This window comes from Equus przewalskii, chromosome 13 (genome assembly GCF_037783145.1).
Source record: "Equus przewalskii isolate Varuska chromosome 13, EquPr2, whole genome shotgun sequence".
NCBI lineage: Eukaryota > Metazoa > Chordata > Mammalia > Perissodactyla > Equidae > Equus > Equus przewalskii.
Window position 1 is genome coordinate 33,578,052 of NC_091843.1, and position 21,633 is coordinate 33,599,684.

Consider the following 21,633-nt stretch of genomic DNA (forward strand, 5'->3'; position numbering starts at 1 on the left):
ACTCATCCATCTACCAACCCACCCATCTATCCATTCATCCACCCATACCCATCTAATCCATCCATCCATCCACCCACCCACCCACTCACCCATCCACCCATTCAGTTTTCATCTCATGATTATGGAACCTACTATGTGCCAGGCACTGGAGAGCCAAACAAACAAGGCAGTTCCTCCCTTTGAGAAGTCCCCAGTTGGGGAAGAAGCACCTCCAGAGTACAATGCATATAGGTAGTAGATGATAGTTCAACATGAGTAGAGTACAGAGTAGACAGGGAAAGGGATGAAGAGAGGCTAGCAATGAGAAGGAGGGATTTTGCCTGGAATAAGCCATCCCCAGATATCTGCACCCTCTCTTCCTTCAGGTTTCAGCTTAAAGGTCACCTCCTCAAGGAGTCACGCTTGACCATTTATTCTAAAGTTGACTTTACTCTTTATTCTCTGTCTTGGTTCCTTGATACTGAATTTTTCTTTCTTTGACCTTTAATTCATGTGTGTGTGTGTTTTGTCTGTAAAGTCCCAGGTACAATGTGGTCTCATAAGGGCAGGGACCATGACTTACTTTTTTCACAAAAGTATCTCCAAGGCCTGACATATAGTGGGTGCTCAGTTTGTTGCCTGAATGAATAAAGGTTGGAACCAGGTTATAAAGAGCATTGAATGCCAACCTAAGATATCTAAACTTTGGCCTGCATGCAGTGAAGAATAACCGAGGATCTCTGAGGAAGTATGAGGCACGATCAGATTTGTGGTTTGGGAGGACAGGGCTGGAGATACTGTGGATGAGGTAACAGGAATAAGCTACTGAGAGAAAAATTAGAAGCAATTACCTTGGATAGGGGTCAAGATTTTGCTGGCCTGACCCAAGCCATTGATGGTAGGAAAGAAAAAGAATGAAAATGTAAGGAACATTTAGGTCGAATCATTAGGAGATGCCTATGGGTAGTGAGGAGAAGGGAGTATGGCCAAGGTTTGTAGTTTGGGTTACTTTGTAACCATGTACTGTCCTCAATTAAGTTAGAGGCAGTTGGGGATTTTGGAGACATGGGTGGAACCCGAGGCAGATGAGGGTACCCAGGGAGACAAGGAGAGCACAGACATTGTTAAAAGAGAACACCTAGGTCAGACCCCTGAAGGATGCTGGACCGTAAAGGGCAGCTAAAGGAAAAGAAGCCAGCAGAGGATGCTGAACAAGGGCAGTGAAAGAGAAAGAAGATCCAGAAGCCAGCACTATTGTGGAAACCAGAAAGAAGAGAATGGTCTAGAATGGGATTAAGAGCTCTACTGCCCACGGGGGCAGGAGAGTCCACAAGAAAATGTTGGAGACCCTGGGTCAGGCTGACCTTTAACTCCAGCCATGCAGGAAGCTGGGTGCAATGGGCCAGATCTTCTGGTGGTTAAAGAGCGGCCAGACAGCAGGAGTTCTAGGCGAAATCTCCCACTTGGTAAATGTGGAATCAATTAAGAACGACCACAACCACCATGTGGCTCTCGCAAGCCATTTAGCCTCAGGTCACATCTGGCTCATGGGTTACAAGTTTGCAACCCTGGTTTGAGAAGAGATCATGGGGGAGCTTTTCCAAGGGCAGTTTTGGTAGAAAGACTCCAGAGGGCTGGGGATGACTGAGAGTGCTGGAGGCACTGACTTTCTTTGGGAAGCTCACCATGCGGGAAGGTGAGAGCGGGCCGGAGCAAGAGGGCCCCAGGGTGGCGGTGGGAAGGATTCTTCAGGTGGAAGGGATTTAGCAAGTTTGGGGCTGAAGGGAAAGATTACGTGGACAGCATTCTTTCCCTCTTTACAGAGAGCTTTAAAAGTGTTATTTTTTTCATTTAAATTAGAAAAAGACCTGCTATGTATTTTTACCCACTCCATCCCACTCTCCAGAGGTAATCATTTTTTGAAGTTTCTATATATCTACACACACACATACAATTTTTACAATCAGTTGTGGGATAATTCCACACGTTTTTCTAGGGCTTCCTTTTTTTCCTACTCATCTATGTACATACATGTCCAGCTCTTTTTTCATGGCTTCCCAGTAATTGTGGGCTGTATAATTTACCATTCCATTATCAATGCAACATGCTTTCTAAATTCTTGCTACTGCCCACAGTGCAGCCGCGCCCCTCATGGCATTGATCTCTGGGCACTGGTTGGGGGCTTTCCGTAGGACAAATCCTTAATACTGGACTTGCCACTCACAGAGTCTGCACACAGTGTGCTGTTTCCTTGAAGGACTCGTCAAATCTATCTGCTCTTCCCTCAGGGCCTGGGAATGAAAAGTGCAGGGAAAAAGATGTATTTTCAAGGAAGCTTAGAATTTGAAAACAAGGCTTTAAAGTATCCCAAGCTGATGAATAGACAGCTTTCTTTTTAATCAAGACGTCATGGGTAGGACCGTTTTTATGGATAGGGGCCTCTTATCCATTAACTTGATAAACATGGAACAAATACAAATAACTCTCAGAGAGAAACAGTTTTACTTCCACCCTTCCTGCTTTGATCATCCATCTTCTGGGCCTCCAGTCAATCTTTGAAGAAGATACTGATTCCCAAGGGCCCGATGAAACATGTTAAAGGAGTCATGGTGTGGGAAATTTGTTCACAGATAGCAGGGAGACCAAAGATGGAAGGCCATTAAAAAAAAATTTTTTTTAACATGATTATACTCCTGGCATTTGGTATTTAATCTGTGAAATCATCAGTTTACTTATATTTTCAGAAGATCATTCTTTGGCACAGAGCAGGGAAACCCTCCTTCATTCCTACAGAGAACACAAAAACCTGCAGAAAAAACGAAGATGAAGCATAGACAGCCCCTCGGAGGGCCCTCGATTGCATCATCTGCCGGCACCCTTAGCTCAGAGCGCCCTCTGCTGGCCCTGGGCTTCTATGCACCAGCCCGGGCCCCGCCCACCAAGGGCCAGACGAGTCTGATTTTCAGTGTTTGCAAAGCTGCTTCAGTTCTAACTTCAACACATCTTTGAGTTTCTGCTACCGAAACCCCAAGATGTTCTCTTTCAACATTTGTGCTATATTTTCAGGTTACATAGGACTATGTCTCCTCTTTAAAAATGATTCCTTGGTTAATATTTTTAAAAAATACCCTCCTTAGATCTGAGTTAAGCCTTTGGGGTTCTGCTTAAGTTTGTTAACTGTCAGGAATACATTCGTAATTTTGGATAAGTGGGAGCTGGGTCTTGAAGCCAGAGGAGGTTGGCAAACAGTTTATGTGTCATTACCCAATGTATTGAGCAAAATATGTTAAGTTTTCTGTCCCACTCTAGAAAGTTGTGAGAACCTTATGGCAGCCTTATATTTCCTGTAGTCATGTAACAAATTTTGCTGAGCACATACTACAGGCCAGGGAGCATGCCAGGAGCAGGTTCACAATGGAGGACAAGACAAGGGTAGTGTCACTTTAATCAATCCTGTCTGATAACTAGGTGGTGTTTTTATTGCAAACGCTTGGAAATCTGAGAGCATCATAATGGGTTACTGGAGCCCTAATAATGTTCTTTCAAATTACCTGTTAATCTATAATGTGCTACAACTATTAAATTTAACTAGGTTAATCTTCTCTACTCAGAAATGCCTTCTTTATACCTTTTCAAAAGGGGCTATTCAATCCTCAAGGAACATGCTCATAATCTGTTATGATAGGAAGGAGGAGGCAGGATGAAAGAAAACAGCTTTTCCAAATAATTGCCTGTTTTGCTTGGAGCCGAGGTGGGCAGAGCTGAGGCCAGGCCCTGTTTGGATGTGGGAGCCTGTGGTTACCTGGCATCATCTTCATAAACCCTGCTGGGTGGGCACCAGGCCATAACCCATGGCTCGCCCCTTGCCATGCTCATCCTCTGGGCGGGAGAGAAGCCCCCTTTTCTCTTTCTTTTATCCATTAGCCCCACAAGGGGCATTCGGTTCTGGAAAGTGCCAGCCCCAAAGAGGGGGCTGCTTCCTACAACCAGACCACAACAATTATGGAGTCAAAGACCGCCATAACAGCACTGGAGAATGAGCCAGGCGGGCTCATCCAAGAGAGATAAGGAAATGACGCAAGGCCAAGGGCTGGAGGGACACAGATGCCAACACGACTTCCAATGAGATTCCTCTAGTTATTTATGCTCTGACTTTTACTAAACTTCAGATGAACCTTGGAGAAGCAGACATCCTTTCTTCCTCACTTCTCTGAGATTTATAACCATAATTTGATGCTTCTTTGGGAAAGTCATGGATTCTTCTGTTCTGCTATCCAAATTATAAGTGAACTTGGCTTTTTAGAAAAGCTAACCTCTCTAAAATCACTTCATATTTCCAAGGGGTGATTCTGAGCAATTGTGTTTTATGGGTTCGCTCCATCAAAACTTCTGAATTTTCAGGTGCCCTGTTCATTTAAATCCAGTTCATTCAGTTCAACTCATCAAATATTTATTGAGCTGAGTACTGTGTTAGAAAAAGACCTGGATGCCACCCTCAGGAAATTCACAGACCAAGGGATGAGACAGATGAATAAACAAATCCTTTCAGTCCGGCATGGAAAATGCAATGACAGAATTATGTACAAGGCAGCACTTTCAAGCCTGTGCTCTCACGGAGTTATGGTCTGGAGGGAGAACTAGACGTTAATCAGAAAATTGCATAAATAAAAGGAGAATTTAAGTTCTGATCAGTGCCCTGGAGGAGAGACGGAAGGCGCCATCTGAGGTTTGATGAGCCATCTGGCCAGGGGGGTCCTGTGGGGCATCCTTGAAGAAGTCGTAGTTGAGATCTGAAAGATGGGTCAGGGAGAATTAACCATAGAGGGGAGGGAACAGTGGCCCAGGCAGGCAGAAGAGCATGTGCAAATGAACTGTGGCTGCACAGGGCTGGAGCGGGAGAGTAGGAGTGCCTGCAACAGAGAAGTTAGCAGGGCTGGATCCCACGTAGGGCTGGTCAGCCATGACCCTCACTTCTGTGAGCTATTTCCTCTCTCTGTCAAGGGGATCTGAGCAGCACCTGACTCGTAGGAAGAAATGAATCCCTTTGGCACTTAGAGGAGGGCGCTGAAGTACCAGTTATTACTGTTGTGACCATCATCCTCATCATCTCACCAGGGTGAGTCTAGGGATGAGGACCCTTCTGACCCAGGCCAGAATATTTCTTTCTAATGCTTCACATTGGCTGTGTGGGCACAGTTCCATGGAGGTCTCAGAGGCCACAGAAATTAGCATAAACTCCTCTAAGAGTAACCGCTGGCCTTCTGGAGACATTCTGAATGAATGACCAGCTGGGCTGCTGACCACAGGACTCAAAAACAACCACTAAGAGTTTATCCCAAATACCCAGAAAAGGCCGAGACAGAGGAGGACGACAGGGCCTCCCGAGAGAAGGCTGTCTATAAATGGAAAATTACACTGAAAGAAAACAAATCGTATTTGATGCGAACCCATTTTTGACTCTGTCTGGAAATCTAGGGCAGAAGGAAGTGGAGTGGACAGGGAGTGAGCAGGTGTGCCCAGGCCGAGGCTGCCTGCCCGGGAACCGGTGCATCCTGCCACCAGGATGAGGAGGGGGGGCGGCAGCCAGCTGCAAGGCCCCCACTCCTTGGGCCAAACACTGACAGACCAGGGGCTCCCCGGCTGCTCTGTGTAACACGTGCCCGGGCTGCAAACACTGGCCCATGGGCTGAGATGGGGAGCAGGGAGCCAGGCTGGGGACAGACAACACAGGAGAAGCTTCAGGGATGGAGAGTAGGCTGGGGCTCGCGGGGTACTCCTGTTTCCTAAAATGGGTTGCAGTAGCATTGAAGGGGACCCCTATCTATGCATGCTCAACAAATGCCAGCCTCAAAGTCAATCAGCTGAGTGCCTCCATCACTCACGGCTTTTCTCTGCTTCTACAACCCAATCGGCGTGTAGCTTTGGTGATTTCTGAACATCCTGGTGCCTCGTATTTCTCATTAAAAAAAGAATTGTGACCTTACAGTTTAAATGGCTCTACTTCAGAAATATTAACAGTAATAATAGGTCTCATTTGGTGACATGTTTTTGCTATGTGCCAAACACCGTTGAGAACCTTCCCGGGAGGTTAGAGCCCCGATACTAAGACCTGGAGTCAGAATGTCTGGGTTCGAATCCCAGACCGATCCCTTCTGGGACCTGTGGCCTGGAGTAATTACTTAATGCCCCTCGGCTGCAGTTTCTTCACCTGTAAGATGGGGTGTTCACAATGCCTGGGTCTCAGGGTTCAGCAAGGGCTAGATGAGGAAGCACACAAAGAGGCATTTAACGGAGTGCCTGGTACCCAGCACTTATCATTATTACGAATCCCCCCCAAGTCGATGCTCCCCATTTTCCCTCTATTACAGCCCAGGAGACTGAGGCTGAAAAAAGGTTCCATGTTCACATGATGGAATAGATTCAGTGCTAAAAAGAAATGCGCTATCAAGCCAGGGAAAGACATGGAGGAACCTTAAATGCATATTACTTAGTGAAAGAAGCCAATCTGAAGAGGCTACATACTGTATGATTCCAGCTCTATGACATTCTGGAAAGGGAAAAACTATGGGGACGGTAGAAAGATCAGTGGTTGCTGGGGGTTAGTGATGGAGGAGGGAGGGATGACTAGGTGGAGCACGGAGGATTTTCAGGGCAGGGAAACGATTGTGACTGATACTACAGTGGTGGACACATGTCATTGGACATTTGCCCAGACCCATAGCACGTACAACTGAGTGCGCTGTAAGGTAAAGCACGGACTTAGGGTGATGATGACGTGTCACTGTAGGTTCATCAGTTGTAACAAACGTATCATTCAGGTGGGGATGCTGATAATGGGGGAGGCTGTGCAGGTGTGGGGGCAGGGCATATGTGGGAAATCTCGGTACCTTCCTCTTAATTTTACCATGAACTTAAAACTGCTCTAAAACAATAAAGCCTATTAATTTTAAAAAAGGTCAAGTGACACAGCTCCTAAGAGGAGGAGCTGGGCCTCAGATCTCGTCGTGTGTGAACTCAGAGCCAGGGGTCTTGCCCACTCCCCTCAGCTGCGGAGGTAGATTCGGGCTCCTGTGGGCTGAGGCAAGTCACAGAAAGGAAGTGGGCTGAGATTCAGGGAGGAAAGACCCTGGGTGCCTCTGGGTTACCTTTACGTGTTCCTCCGTCCACAGGCTGATCCCCACTCCTTGTGGCAGCTTCCCTTTGACCTCTGGCCCCTTGCCTCTCGGAGCCATTGGCCCTGCCCCCAAGGCATTCATGGGAAGGAGGTGTGGACACTGCTGCGTTACCACCACCCCTCCCCTTAACACACTTAGCTCCTCAGTGGGGATAATTCGGGCTGTGTGCACGCTGGGAATGAGCATATGTGTGTTAAGCTATATATTTATACTTATAGTTCATAACTACTGTTCTGACTCAGACCCCACAGCCAACAACACAGGAAATCCCCATTTTCCACTTTAATACACCTCTAGAACCTGTATTTATAGTTGATTATATGTGCTGATCATATTTTCCCCTGAGAATAGAATGACCGAGGGCTACATATTTAAGATCTCTATCAATAATGTGATATTAAAGCAATATCCAGTTACTATAAACCTCTGTTATCATTTCAGATAATGAGGCTAGGAACCAAATTATAAAACACGTATGTGTGAGATATAAAGGAGGTTGAACAATAACAGTTACAAGCATCATTCTCAGCACCGTTGTCTGCATCTCCTGGCCACGTAAGAAGTTTTGAGTTCTGGGTTAAGCAGGTTATGCACCTTAAGTCATTTGATCTTCACCAAATTCCTCTGAGGTGGGCAGTATTCCTATCATCATTTTGCAGACGACGAAACTAGAGCTCAGAGAGGTTACGTGACATCCCAAAGGCACACAGCCACTAAGTAAGTAGTGGACTACACAGACTTTTTAAACACCACATTCCCCCATCCTGGCCTTTTGAACATTTTGCATATATTGTCTTGATAAATCCCCACAGATTCCCTCTCCTTTCTAGTCTAAATGGCATACCTTTGCACGGTGCCTGGCACAGGGGCGCTATCAATCATTACTCTCCAACCCTCCCCCTGCACACCCCTTCCTCCAGCATCTGTCTGCCCTCACCCCCACACCCTTTCCCTTTTCCGAGGAACCACCTGTTTTTCTGGTGCTTCCCAAACTGGAGGAGACCTAAGAATTACCCAGGGTGTATGACAATGCAGATTCAGTCTCAGGTGGGGCCCAGGAATCTGCATTTTATAACAAATCTCCCAAGTAGTTCTGATTTTGGTGTTCCTTGGGTCACACTTTGAGAAACACTAATCTGAGGGTTTTTAAAGAAAAAAACCTAATTTTTCTTATTTAAAACACCTGTTAAAAATGCATAATGTGAAAAATTCAGAAAGTTCAAAAGAGCATACAGTAAAAACACATCTCTCCATGTGCAAGAGTGTTCACAGGAGCCATCTGGATGATAGTGAAAGACTGAAAAGAAAAGAAATGTCCGTCCCTAGGGAATATTTGCAAATGGAATGCAGGCTCTTGGTCAGATTAGAACTTCCTTATAGAAGTTACTTATATATCGCTTGTTGTATAACATATAATATTTGTAGTTATATGGCAAATGTTACAGATAATGTATTGGGATGGACTGATCTCAGATATAATGTTGAGTGAAGAAAAGCAAATTGCAGAACCGTACATACCGAGTGCACTGAAGATGTTCGTTAGACACACACACACACAGTTCATCGCAGTGGTTGCCTCGGAGGAGGAGAGAGAAATGTTATGAAAAATAAAAAAGAAGGGGGCCCCTGCCTCCCCTCGTCACCCAGCTTCCTTCCCCGAAGGCAACCCTGATCTTTTTCTCTGTACCTTCCAGGTCAGGCTATGCATTAACAGACATATAAATCGAGTCTGCGTTCTTCATCTCATTCTCTCCTACCGCCTCCAAGACCAGGTCTTAGTGATTCAATTCTCCTTTGATCTTCAATCTATTCAGTCCCTTTCTCTGCAGGTTTCTTCTTGTTGACAAACATTCTCAGGTCTCTCATTTGAGAAAAGCTTCTCTCCATTCTTACTCCATCAAGACATGGTTGTTCTTTTGCTGCGACCACAATTCTTCCTGGGGGGGTGGTGTGGACAGGCTGCCTCCAATGCCTTTCTTCCCCGCTCCACCCATCCCTGGGGGCACAACTCCACGGGCATTTCTTGGTCTTTATGTCCCTTGACTTTTTCGCAAATCTGATACATTGGGTTGGTCCTTTCCTGACCTCCTCTCCTGCTTTGACTTCTGTAAGTATCACTTATCAGTCTCTGTCTTTTCTCACTGCTTCCTCTCAGCTCCCCTTCTCTCTCACCCATACTGGGGCTCCCCCACAGTCCACTAATTCTGTCTTCTCTTCTCTCCACTGATGAGCTCGCTCTCCAAGCCCCTGGACTCCAACCTTTCATGAGCATTTACTTACTTTCTCTTGAGCTCTATTTCTGTGGCTTCAGAACCACATTTCCAACTGTCTGAGGGACATGCCTCTTGAGATCCTGCGGATAGAGCAAACTCGACCTTCCAAATTCAAAGCATTTACTCCTCAGAAATTCTGTATTTCTGCTAGTCAGTGCTTCTCAAATTTAGTATGCATACGAGTCACCTGGGGCATCTTGTTAAACTGCAGATTCTGGTTCTCTAAGTCTGTGGTGGGGCCTGAGATGCTGCAATTCCAACAAGCACGTGGGTGATGCATATGCTGCTGGTCCAAGGACCTCACTTTGGGTAGCAAGATGCTAGAGAGATTTCCATTCTCTGGGTCAGGGGTTCTCAACTCTGTCTAAAACTAGGATCGCCTGGGGATTGCACCAGGTATAACATGGCTGAAAAATGTGCGTATGGTAAAAAAAATAAAATTCAAATTAATTAACTCCTCTTTTGCCTGCCCCCAACCCAGACAAATGAATCAGAATTTCTGGGTATGTGGCCCAGGCATCTGCATTCCATAAATAACTGATGAGTGCCTGTTTGGGCTAGGATTGGGCTAAGGACTGAAGAGATGGTGGTAAATAAGACAAAGCCCTTATGGATCTTGCATGTTAGTGGAAGTGGTGGTGACAAAACAGAAAAAGAAGCATAAATATTGGAGAGCATTTCAGATAAGTGCCATAAAGGAAAAACTGGAGTTCTGAGAAAGAGAAGAACTGAGAAGGGGCTACTTTAGTTAGAATGATCGGGGAAGACCCTTCTGCAGAGGTAACTTCTGAGCTAAGATATAAGCCATGAGGAGGTGGACAGGCAAAGGTCTAAAGACAGAGGAGCATTTCAAGCCGAGGGAACAGTGTTTCAGGCAGAGGGGAAAGCAGATGCAAAGATGCTGTGCCAGGTTCATGCTCGGTGAGGTCAAGGAAGGGACAGAAAGCCAGTAGTGTTGTGGAGAGGGATGAGCAAGGGAGGAGAAGCAAGAGATGAGGCTGGGGAGAGAGAGGCTGGATCCTGATCATGAGCCTGTAGGACAGTCCTCCTGTCGATAGAGAAATGAGAAGACACTAGAAGGTTTTAAGCAAGCAAGGAGATATGATCTGACTTAAGTAAGCTGCTGTAGGAGAGCAAAAATTGAAACAAGGAGGCAGGTAAGAAGTGATGGTGGCCTGGAACCTAGTGGTGGTAATGGAGAAGATAGAAAAGGCCAGATTGAGGATATGTTTTAGAGATAAAACTAATGGAATCTGCTGATGAGTGAATGGAGATATTGAGGGAGAGAGAGAGAAAGAATGACTTCTCTGTGTTAGGGCTGAGGCACTGGGGATATTTACCAAGATTTGAAATATTTGAGAAAGACAAGCTCAGGGATTGGATGGGGGGGAATCAACAGTGCTGTCTGGGCCATCTTAAATTTAAGACAATTTTTGGATATCTAAGAGGAGATGTTGAGAAGGAAGTGGGACAAGATCTGGCTCTAAATGATCTTTCTAGCCTTACCCTCTCCCCCGTGAACTCATTATACAGGAACCATCCTTGATTCAAAGTGTACCGTTTTCTCTTCTCACCCGGCATTTTCCCAACTCTGTTCTTTGCCCATGCTCTGTCCTCTGTCCAATGTACCTGCTAATCTTGGCCTTTTGAGACCCTAATCACATATACAAATCTTCTCTGATATCTCTGTCTTAGTGATTTGTACCTCCTTGGAACTCCTATTAAAACTTGATGCCCTGTTTGTGACAGTTGTCCCATTCCTCCGCCACATGAGTTACTTGTGTAATTACCTCCCCTGCTGGGCTGTAAGCTCCTGGAGGGCAGGGCTTGCGTCCTATTCTCTCACCATATCTTCCATGATATCCAGAAATGTGCCCAGCACATAAAAGGGTATTCATTAAATGCATTGAATAAATGAATGATTAGGACATGTCCCGAAATGAGAGCCTGAGGTTGATCTAGTCATCAGTGACCAAAGGTGGGAGGTTTTCTTAACCTTAAGGAACTGATGATTGCTGAGTCTCTGGGTCATTGGTATAGAACCACCCAGTGCCATGGGAAGAATCTCGACACATGTACATCCTTGTTTATCTCTAAATAGTAACGCATGTAACCTGCTTTAGGCCAAAAGCATATCTCTTAAAAAAAATCTGAATCTAATTTATGAACTCACTAATTAAGCCTATTATTAGACAAGCTGGTGGTATGTTTTTTTCTAAGAAAAATATTACATTTCGAATCGCTGCCACTGGTCTTCCACGCCCAGCTTTGATGAGACTGCACTTTGGTCCACTTTCTCTCTGTCGGTGTGTTTCCATTATCCCGGGGCAGTGGAGGCTGGCGTTAAGCCCTGGCCATTTTGTGACCTTATGCCCAATTTATCCATTACCCTTCATTAAAATCAGATTGGTTTATTCTAGTGCATTTTGCTTCACCACGTGCTTGGTCATGGATTCTGAAGTTGGGGAGACAAGGACAGTTCAGATATCAGGTAGCGGGGTCTTGGTACACAATCTGACAGACACTTAGAAAGTGAGAGAAAGACGAGATAGAAGTGGAGAGTCGTGACCATGGAGGGAGGCTGGGGTGTGGCCTGGGCTCAGAAGGGTGTTAGAGGTAAAGGATGACTCCTGGAAGAAGTAAGGGTGTGGAGGCTGAGTGAGATTCACAGAGAAATAAAAACCTAAGGGATGGAGACGTAATGGAGGCTATTGCAGGAAGACGGTAAAAGAATATTCTCAGTACTGGCAGCTACCATCTACTGAGTGCTGATTACATGCCAGGCATTGGGTAAAGGGCTTTGTAAAGATTGTCTGACTTACTTTTCCCATGACCTTATAGTAGGTACTATTACTTGACCCATTTTATACTTGAGGAACTTCAAGATCAGAGAGGTTAAGTACTTTGCTTGTGGTCATGGAACTAGTAACTAGAAGAGCCAGGATTCAGACCCAGCTCTGTCGGGTGCCAAAGCCTATGTTTGTAACCACCACTTTATACCACCTTCTGATATTGATTCAGGGGCATTTCCTCCCACCATGCCTGCTGTAGGCTGAGAGACGCAATGTCTTCCAACACCCCGAAGAGCGACGTGCTGGGTGATGAGCTAAGTCGGAGGTGTAGTTCAAAAGCCTTGCTGTGAGTGAGCTGTCTGCTGGGGCTGTGAGTGCTCAGAGCAGAGATGCTCTCATCCATCAGCAGGGAATACTCACTCCATTGTGTCAGGCCCCACCTAAATGTTTTTTTATTGTCTGCTCTTCACCATGAGTAATGCCACTTTCCATTTTAAGCTGGGAGCTTCAGGAGATGACCACGTTATAAGCCAGGGTTTAAAGCTAAGTGCTGCCTGGGGGATTACTCACCCACTTCAAGATGCAGCCAACATTGCACCCTCCCACTCAGGATGCTGTGGAATATTCTGTTCCTTGCCAAAGCCTAAAGGAAATCTGGTTTTCCCTGGAATCAGACTAGGCATGGTGCCAGGTTATCAGAAAGCTGGCGAGTTAACTGGTTCTTCAAGTAGAACTGCTGTAGTTGTTCTGGTCTCCTCCCGGGGGGGAAGGTTTTATTGATTGCTCTTTCATTTGGCATTGGCTGAAGGCCTACTGTGTGCCAGGCACTCTGCTCTGGGATAGAGATACTACAGTGATCTAGATGGTTTTAGTCCTTGTCCTCAGGAGCTAACAGTCTAGGGGAGGGTAAGCAGACAACTCTAATAAAATGTCACAACCAGTAGTATAATGAACGATATGGCACGGGAAGCTCAGGGAGTTCTGGGAACTAACAGCTGAAGGATTTATGGCAAAGTAGGTATGAAGGACAAGTAGGAGCTGGCTAGGTTTCTTAATTGTAAGCAACCAAAATTGACTTTGAGTGATAATAAGCAGAAAGAGAATTTAGGGAACGTGGGGTTGCCCACAGGCTCACTGGGAAGATGTGTTGGCCCCAAATCACACTGCAGGAAGTTCCAGCCAGACCAAGACCTATGTAGGGGGAGCAGTGGGGGGGGGGGGGGTGAGGGGGGGGTGGGTTGCCTCAATTATGGGATGGGCCTTCAGATGCTGGGCAGTCAAAAAGGATGACAAATGTCCAGGACAGCAGGTAGAAGTGGGAAAAGTGGGGAGGAGAAAGCTGTCTCAGAATGACCTAACATATTCTGAGTCAGAGAAACCAAAAGGAACAGCTTAAAGAGAGGGCCGACTTACTGAGGCGAGCAGGCACTGGGGCCAGGTGGCCAGGCTCTCAGGGGTTTCCTAGTGAGGGAAGTTTGCTGCTCAGCCTAAGACTTTGAGGCCTCTGTGGGGAAAGCAGCTCTGTGCCAGCAGGTAAGTAGGAACTACATTTTAAGCCTTTCCTTTATTTTGGTGTCCTGTGGCCATTCCGAAAGGCCACAGTTCTCAATGTATGCCTTGAGATTACAGAGCCCCGCTAAATCAGAAAAATGTTCTCTGCATAATAGTGGGAAAAGATAATTGGGACAAGCCAATGGGATAATGATAATAGCCAACCTTTATTGCTGTGCTAACATGCGCTTATGTGCATTCTTTCATTTAATCCTCGTAATAAGCCTATTAGTTTAGAGACGAACAGATGGAGGCACAAAGATTATAAATGACTTGGCCAAGATCCCGTGGTTAGCAAATCGTGTAGCTGGGATGCAAACGTAGATTTACTTTGCTATAACTAAGAGGCTGTTGATAGAAGATGCAAAGAAGTGGGGGTCCGATGAAGAAAAATGGTCGTCCTAGAAGGAGAAAACATTTTTTTCTGTGCTAAGTACATAAGAGATCGGAAGCCTAATCGTTAGCTATTGCCCCTCTCATGGGTACCATTTTGAATCTTAAGGTCAGCTATTGCTCCCTACTGAGAAATTTTCAAGTTTTATCCAAGATAGAAAAACCCTGTTTTCCTAGAGGGAGGCTTCAGTGAGGAACATCTAATGATAACTGAGGACTGACCCCTAAACTGAAGCAGGGGGTATATACGATATTTTTTAATGGATTTTTAAAAATAAAAATTTCTCCGACTCCACAAATAATACATATCACTCATAAACAAATTAGGGAAATATGGAAAAATATAAAGAAGAAAACTAAAATCATCTGTAACTTTACCACCCAGTGATAACTGTTGCCACATTTTGAAGGGGGGGGGGTGTGTGTCTGATGTGTAGTTTCTCTTTCCAATGCATATGAATAAGTATTGTCTTTTTAAATCACAGTTCCTAATATCTTAGGTAATTGTTACTCCTTCGATTTCGTCCTTTTCCTCAAGGGAGAAATGTATCAGAGTATTCAACTTTACAAATCTACCAAATGGGTATCAGTTCCCAGAGTAGAGCCTGATATGCAACACAAGTTGGTTTGTTCAATGAGTGGGCAGAAGACAGGAAGCATCCTGGGCTGCACTGGATCTAGTTGAGGGGCCTGGCTCTTTAAGGACGACTTGGTTTTTCATTACTTATTAATAGTTCCAGCTGTAAGCATTACCTGAAAAATGTTTAACATAATGACTAACCCTATCAGGCAACCACTTATTTATTAGGAGCAATTTATTTCACAATCTACCATATGGATGATATTCAACAATGCTATGTGACAAAAAGTAGAGGAGCAGTTTCTAGGACTGAGCTCCAAGTGGAATCCTGGTTCTGAGCCCACTTCCCCTCCTCTGGCCTAGGGGACCCCATCTCTTTCCATGTCCCGGTCAAAGGCAGTTCAAACCCCACCATCCCCCACACACAGCGATCTGGCTTTCTCAGGCGGGAATGCTGTTTGGCCTTTGCCCTCTGAGCATCTCCTCTCGGAGCCTACGTGGCTCAGGCCAGCACAAAGCCAGGTCTATTTGGTCAATGCTGTTGTCAACTCTTGGCACACCCATACACCCAGCTCTCGCCCTTTTCCCAACTCAAGACAAAGTCCTACCAGTTCAAGAGGACTGTATGTTTTGTGTGTTTCGACATCTGTTTTTGGTTGGGAGTCAGTGGCCGGTCAAGTGCTTGCACGATGCAGCTGGATTTGCTGATGTCAACAAAGTGGCTTGCGTGTGAGTGTTCTGACCCTGAAAAGGCCCCACAGAACTATCCCCTCAGGCCTCCATCAGGACTTTACACCCAGGCCGAGGGGACAAGGAAAATGAACTTGAGTTTAGTTAATAAATTACAGCCAAGAGGGAAAGAAAGCACCTGGTTCCTCTCTATCCTCCCCTGTCTCCGTGTAACTCTTTTCTTACTGGTCATTCCTGTCCTGGACTGAGGCGATGTCACTGCCAAGCACATCCACGTGGTGACCCAGGAAGCCGAGGGTCAGCCGGCTCCTCTGATAACGGCAGATGCTCTACCCGACTCCTCCTGGTACACAGCTCTCTCCTGCTCTTGCTTCTTTCCCATGCTTCATTAGATTTTATCCTTACTCACAAAAGTGAACAGTTAAACAATACGTGTCTATTTTAAAAGTTAACAATCTCCAGCCCCACCTGCTAGTCTACTTTTCAGCTCCAATATTCCACTTGCAAACAAAAAACTAAATGATAATTCAGATTAAAACACTTCCTAACTCTGGGAGTCACTAATTTCTGAAAAATCTTAGTTTTTTCACCTGTGAAAAGGAGAATAACAACATTTAGGCTGAAGTGCTCCTGTAGGAAATAATGAGATGACACTATGAAGAACTTAATAAGACAGTACAAATTATATATTTTTATCTTTAAAATTTCATAACATGGTTTATTGTTATCGTTTTTCCTTTTATAATCACCTTTCGTGGCGAGTGATGCTGGTTCCATTTTCAGCAGCGATACCAAGTTTCCATTTGATATGAATTCCAGATTGAATACTGATTCAACTTTAAAAATACTAATTAAGTAATAACAGAAATATATTGTAGCTGCATATATCTAGATTATTCAGGACAAAACCTTCTGTATGTATAGAAAATAAACCCCCTCAAAGTAAGAAGTGATAAAGAAAACACAAGAAGACAAGAAACCCCAACCAAACCCCTGATCAACCAACTAGCCATCCAGACAGCAGAATCTCGGAGCAAATATAGACACCCGGGCACAGCATTGGAAGGAGCGTGCAAGATGGTTGTCAATGGCTTTTTACTACCATCAAGACCCAAATAGCCAAATAACCAGTTAGGCCTCATTGCCCAGGCCCTTTTTGTGCCCCCTACAACTTCCTTTTCTTATCCAGCCACTCCCACAGGAAAGCCCTAAGGCATTCAATGTTCTCTAGTATAGGAACCATCTGGGCTTGGGTCTCCCATAAGAACTCTATGCTCCAAAATTATCGCTCCCATGCCCCAAATCAAAACTCTTTTTTTTTTTTGGTAAGGAATATTGGCCCTGAGCTAACATCTGTTGCCAATCTTTCTCTTTTTGCTTGAGAAAGATTGTCCCTGAGCTAGCATCAGTGGCAGTCTTCCTCTGTTTTGTATGAGGGTCTCTGTCACAGCATGACTGGATGAGCAGTGTGTAGGGCTATGCCAGGGATCCAAACCTGTGAACCCTGGGCTGCCAAAGTGGAGTGCACGAACCTAATCACTACACCACCGGGCCGGCCCCTCAAAACTTTTTAAAATAAGTATGTTTTCAAAGTATTAGTCAGAAATCTTAGTTATTCAATTTAATAAATGTCAACAAATATTCCCTGAGCATCTACTATACTAAGTGCAAGGCAGGAGTGTGTGCTGGGGGCAGGGAGCATGTAAGATCCAGCCCCTGCCCTCGAGGAGTTGAAAATTCACTGGGGAGGCCGACCAGAGGATGCAAATAACTATAATTGCAGGGTAGAACCCGGGAACCGCCAAACAGCTCCAGCCTACATGCTGCAGGAGGCCACAGGAGGAAACAGCGAATTTCGGCTCGGAAAGGATCAGGACAGGTTCAGGACGGAGGCACCATTGGCCCCCTGAGAAGCATTTGTCCCTTAAACAGATTATATTAACTCTTGTGGCTCCCCCATTGGTGGGTTGCTTTGTGTTCCTTGCCTAACAACTGGAAGAAGGTTTAGCATCCTGACATGTCTTCCCTGAAACGTGCCAGCTCCTTCCTCAGGAGGATCGCGCGGTCTCCTCCTGTCGATGAAACAGACAGACCTCTGACCCCACCTGCTGGATCCCTGCCCGGTTCTCAAAGGTCTCAGCTCAATGTCACTTCCTCGGAGACACCCCTGACCACTCTCCATCCGCTGGTGCACTCTCCCCTTCCAGCCACCCCCTATCTGATTTCAACAGGGAGAAACAGGAATTGGCACTAGTTCAGGTCTTTTTATGCAGCTGTTCACTTTTTTAAAAACTTAATATCTCCCCTATAGGAAAAAAAGTAAAAAATGAAAGCAGGGACTTTGCTTTTTCTTCTTTGCCTCTATGCCTTCAGTGTCTGATAAATCATATTATTTAATAAATATTTGTTGAATAAATTAATGAATAATAATAGACTGATTCAACCTCATCTCTCCCAGGTTTCTTCATTTCTCTGATCTGCTGTTAGTTTTTATGGGGAGGGAATGATGGTTTTAGAAAATATATGGGACTAATTTCAGACTGATTTAGTCAACCAAAAATATTCAAACTTGAGTTCAGTATGGCAATTGGCAAATTAGTACAGTTTCTCAGGCTTTGGTTCATGAAGGGGCTTCTAAGTATAGTGTCTTTTCAGCAAAACCAATATGCTACACAGCATAGCACGGATCGTCATTCCGCCCTTCCATCTTCCTTTCTTTCAAGAAATATTTATGAAGCACATATTATATGCCAGATCCTTGCAAGACACTGGAGATAAAAGTCTAAGCGACACAGACAGGGGCTCTGCCCTAACGGAGCAGAGTCAAGAGAAGAGAAACAGCCCAGTGAACAGCACCCATGAAATACAGAGGGGTAAGGGGCACCTGGTGGGGACTGGCCTGGGCCTGGGGCTAGCAGTCAAGGAAGGCTTGTCTGAGTAACATCTGGGGTGAAGTCTGAAGGAGAAGGTGGAGTGTCCTGGGCATTGGTGGGCAGGGGGTGGCAATGTTGACAAGGAGAGGTGCAGGCCAAGGGAAAACCAAGTTCAAAGGCCCAGAGGTGATAGGGAGCTTGGCACTTTTGCAAACTGGAAGTTCATTCTTGTTAGAGACCACTGATGGATTCGATGCTAGGGAACTCTTGGGCCTTCTTTACTCAACACTAAGACCAGGAGAGCTTGGAGGCAGTGTGGGTCACCGGTTGAGCCTCAGGAAATGACTGGAATGTAAGCTCCATGGGGGTAGGACTCTGCCGGCTTTGCTCACCGTCTGAGAATGGGGTGGGGAACATAGCAGTTCTTAATAACCAGTTGCTGAGTGAATGAATGAACTATCCTGAAGATGACTTCGGCCATTTCCTCTAGTGTCACCAAGCCCCACGGGAGGCATCTTGAGAGCCGGCAGGTCCACTCCCTCCCCTCCAGGCTGTCTGACCTGCCCTTGAACCTCCCAGAGATGACACCATCTGGTAGATTTTATAAAGTATGGTCTCATGACTCGGAAATTCAGTTCTTGAGGTCATACCCCTGCCGTTGAGGGACAGATGATTTGTGCAGTCATCCAATGAGTCAGGGCAGGATGGAGAAGAGCAGGGACAAGGGTCCTTAATGCCCAGCCTGGCAGGTCGGGCAGCAAGGGAGCTCTGGCTCCCTACTATTTGTCATCTATTAAGACACCATGGTGACTCACTTTCAGATCTTCTATTGAATATCAATAAGCCCACATTCCCAAAGCAGCACCATCACAGGTAGAAATTATATTTCCTGGTATATTTGGTGGTAAGATTTTTAAATCCAAGTTTAGCTCATGTCCCAGGGTTGTGCCCTGGCTGAATAATGTCTCTCTCAGAGAAGGCTCCTGGGCTAGTGTATCCAAGATATGCCGGCTGGAAGCTGTGAAGCGTGGGCAGCACATTTGGCCTATACCTACATCTACCTCCTACCTGAGGTCCTGCTACCTCTTACTTGGGCAATTACATCTGCTTTCCCTGCTTCTGCCTCTTCTCCAATACTTCTCCACTCAGCAGCCAGAGTGACAGTTTAAAAATGCAAATCTGACCATGTCACACACCAGCCTGTGTTGTCCATTGGTTTTCCACAGTTCTTTAGATAAACGCCTGCATGATCTGGCCCTGCCGGCTTCTCCAGCCATAGCCCTCTCTCCTCATCCATCATGGACTATTTCCAGTTCCCCAAGTGACACATGCTCTTTCTGGACTCAGGACCTTTGCACATGCTCTTCTGGTTACTCTCTTCTCCCTATTCACCAGGAATAGAAATGCCCCTTTCTCCAGGAAGTCTTTGCATTTCCCAGGCTCTGCAGGTCACCTCTTATCTGTCTCTCAAGGTGCCGTAGGCTTCACTGCTGTAACACTCAGTTCACTGGGAATCCCTCTTTGGTAAGTCTTCCCCAGTGGAATGTGAACTTCAAGAGGGCCCCATCACGTCTGCCTTGTTCTCCACTATATTGCTCATGTCTCACATATGGTAGGTGTGCATTAAATATGTGTCACGTGAACAAATGAGTACTCAGATCTTTGAACAGTTGGGAACAACTTTAGCAAGTAAAATAAGCAGCAAAGAGAAAGAGAAGCCTAACAGAACTTTGTTGCAATCCTGAGCCACATGACCTTCCTCACCCCGGAGGCCCGATTTCATCTTATTATGGGCTTGTGTGTTGTGATTAGGCTCCAGTTAATTCTTCAGAACCTGATCCTAGCTCAGTTTAGAGAAATTTTGGCCTTTCCACCAGGTGCCCATGATGAGCAAACCAGAGCCTTAGAGCAGACCACATCCAGTCGTGATGCACTGGTGTGCCTGCTGGTGGCCACTGCCCCTCACTGCAGAGACAGGAAGCCCTCCCATCCCAGCCTAGCACAGCAGAACAGGGCGAGAGGGACCTGGAGCCTTCACTCATTTCGTCTCGACCTCTGTTTTATTTTCTTCCCCCCAGCAGGGACAAACAATAATTCAGTAAAGGAAATATGAGTAATGGAAAGTAAGAGAAAAAATAAACATATCAAAATGGGCAGTGTCCCCTGGGCCACTGCTTTTAAAGAAAACAAGGAAAGTAGATTTGGAGATATTTCAGTGACTTTGCTAAAAGGAGAAAAATAATCAAGCAGGCCCCTCCCTTCCGGGCTAAATTCCTTTCCTCTCTCTTGATGGAGAAAAAAAGGATATCCCAGACCAGGAGGCCTCATGCTCCGGTGTGCATCAGGACCCCCTGGGGAGGTTTGCTGATCTCACAGGTGCCAGCCCCAACCCAGGCCTGGTGACTCAGAACCCCTGGCGGAGGGACCCTCTCGTGATTCCCTGAGGTAGAAAGCTCAGGATGGCAGGGCAATGTCATGTAACATTGGTATAGTAACAGAAGGTACAGCTCAGGTGAGAAACTCAGGTCTGCTCCTGGGAACCCAAAGTCAGGCACTGAGAGCCTTGTTCAATATAAAACTCCACAAAGTATAGTTAGGATGTGCAGAGCAACGAAGACTGTTGATTTCACCTTCTCTTGGAGCCGGGGGGGCGGGGGGGGGCACATATTCTATTCGTTTTTTCAATTAAGTTGACACTCAACGGAGGTGAGCTCAAAGGCAAGGACCTGTGTGAGGTACAATGCGAAGGTGATGACCGTGATGGAATTAAGCATGAGGACGACGGTAACTCACACTTATCAACAGCTTAGTGTGTGCTGGGTGTTTTACAGGCATTATCTCATTTATACTCCCAACCACCCTACGAGGTATTATTATAATCTCCATTTGAAGGATGAGAAAACCGAGGCACAGGAAAGTGGAATGACTTGCCCAAAGTCACCCAGCAAGTAAGTGCAGACCCAGACTGGAACCCCGGGGTCCCTGACCCTGCAGTCCCTGGTCTTGACTGTTACAGGGCACACTTCCCTTGAGATGGCCAGCCCCTGCCTTTCTGCTGCTTACAATGAATGGAAAAGGCATAAGAAAATCAAAAGAACAAGTGCAAAATACCTAGCTTTATGCAACACTGAACAATCCACCTGCGGACACCTGACGAGCCTTGTCCTGTCCTGGCTGATAGCTTGGCAGAGGCCTCGTTACCTGGATCTCAGGAGTCGTGAAAGGAAAGGAAAGTCTCGTAACCAGAGCAACCATTTCCCTCCCCCATGGAAGGGTGGAGTGGGCATGGTTTGCAGAAAGACAGCAGCCTCTGTAGCCCGTTCCCCT

The 21,633-nt window shown here is 45.9% G+C and overlaps 1 protein-coding gene across 16 annotated transcripts in view; it reads left to right on the forward strand.

Moving 5' to 3' along the window:
- The window catches only part of FGF1 (fibroblast growth factor 1), a 95,872-nt gene that overhangs the window by 35,977 nt on the left and 38,262 nt on the right, over nt 1-21,633 (forward strand). Inside the window, exon 1 of one of the 16 annotated variants that reach the window (XM_070570514.1) lies at nt 13,728-13,752. The exons of the other annotated variants lie outside the window; for them this stretch is intronic. The gene's annotated coding sequence lies outside the window, so the exon portion shown is untranslated. Of the gene's footprint in view, nt 1-13,727; nt 13,753-21,633 lie in introns of those variants that run through there. 16 annotated transcript variants of the gene reach the window in all.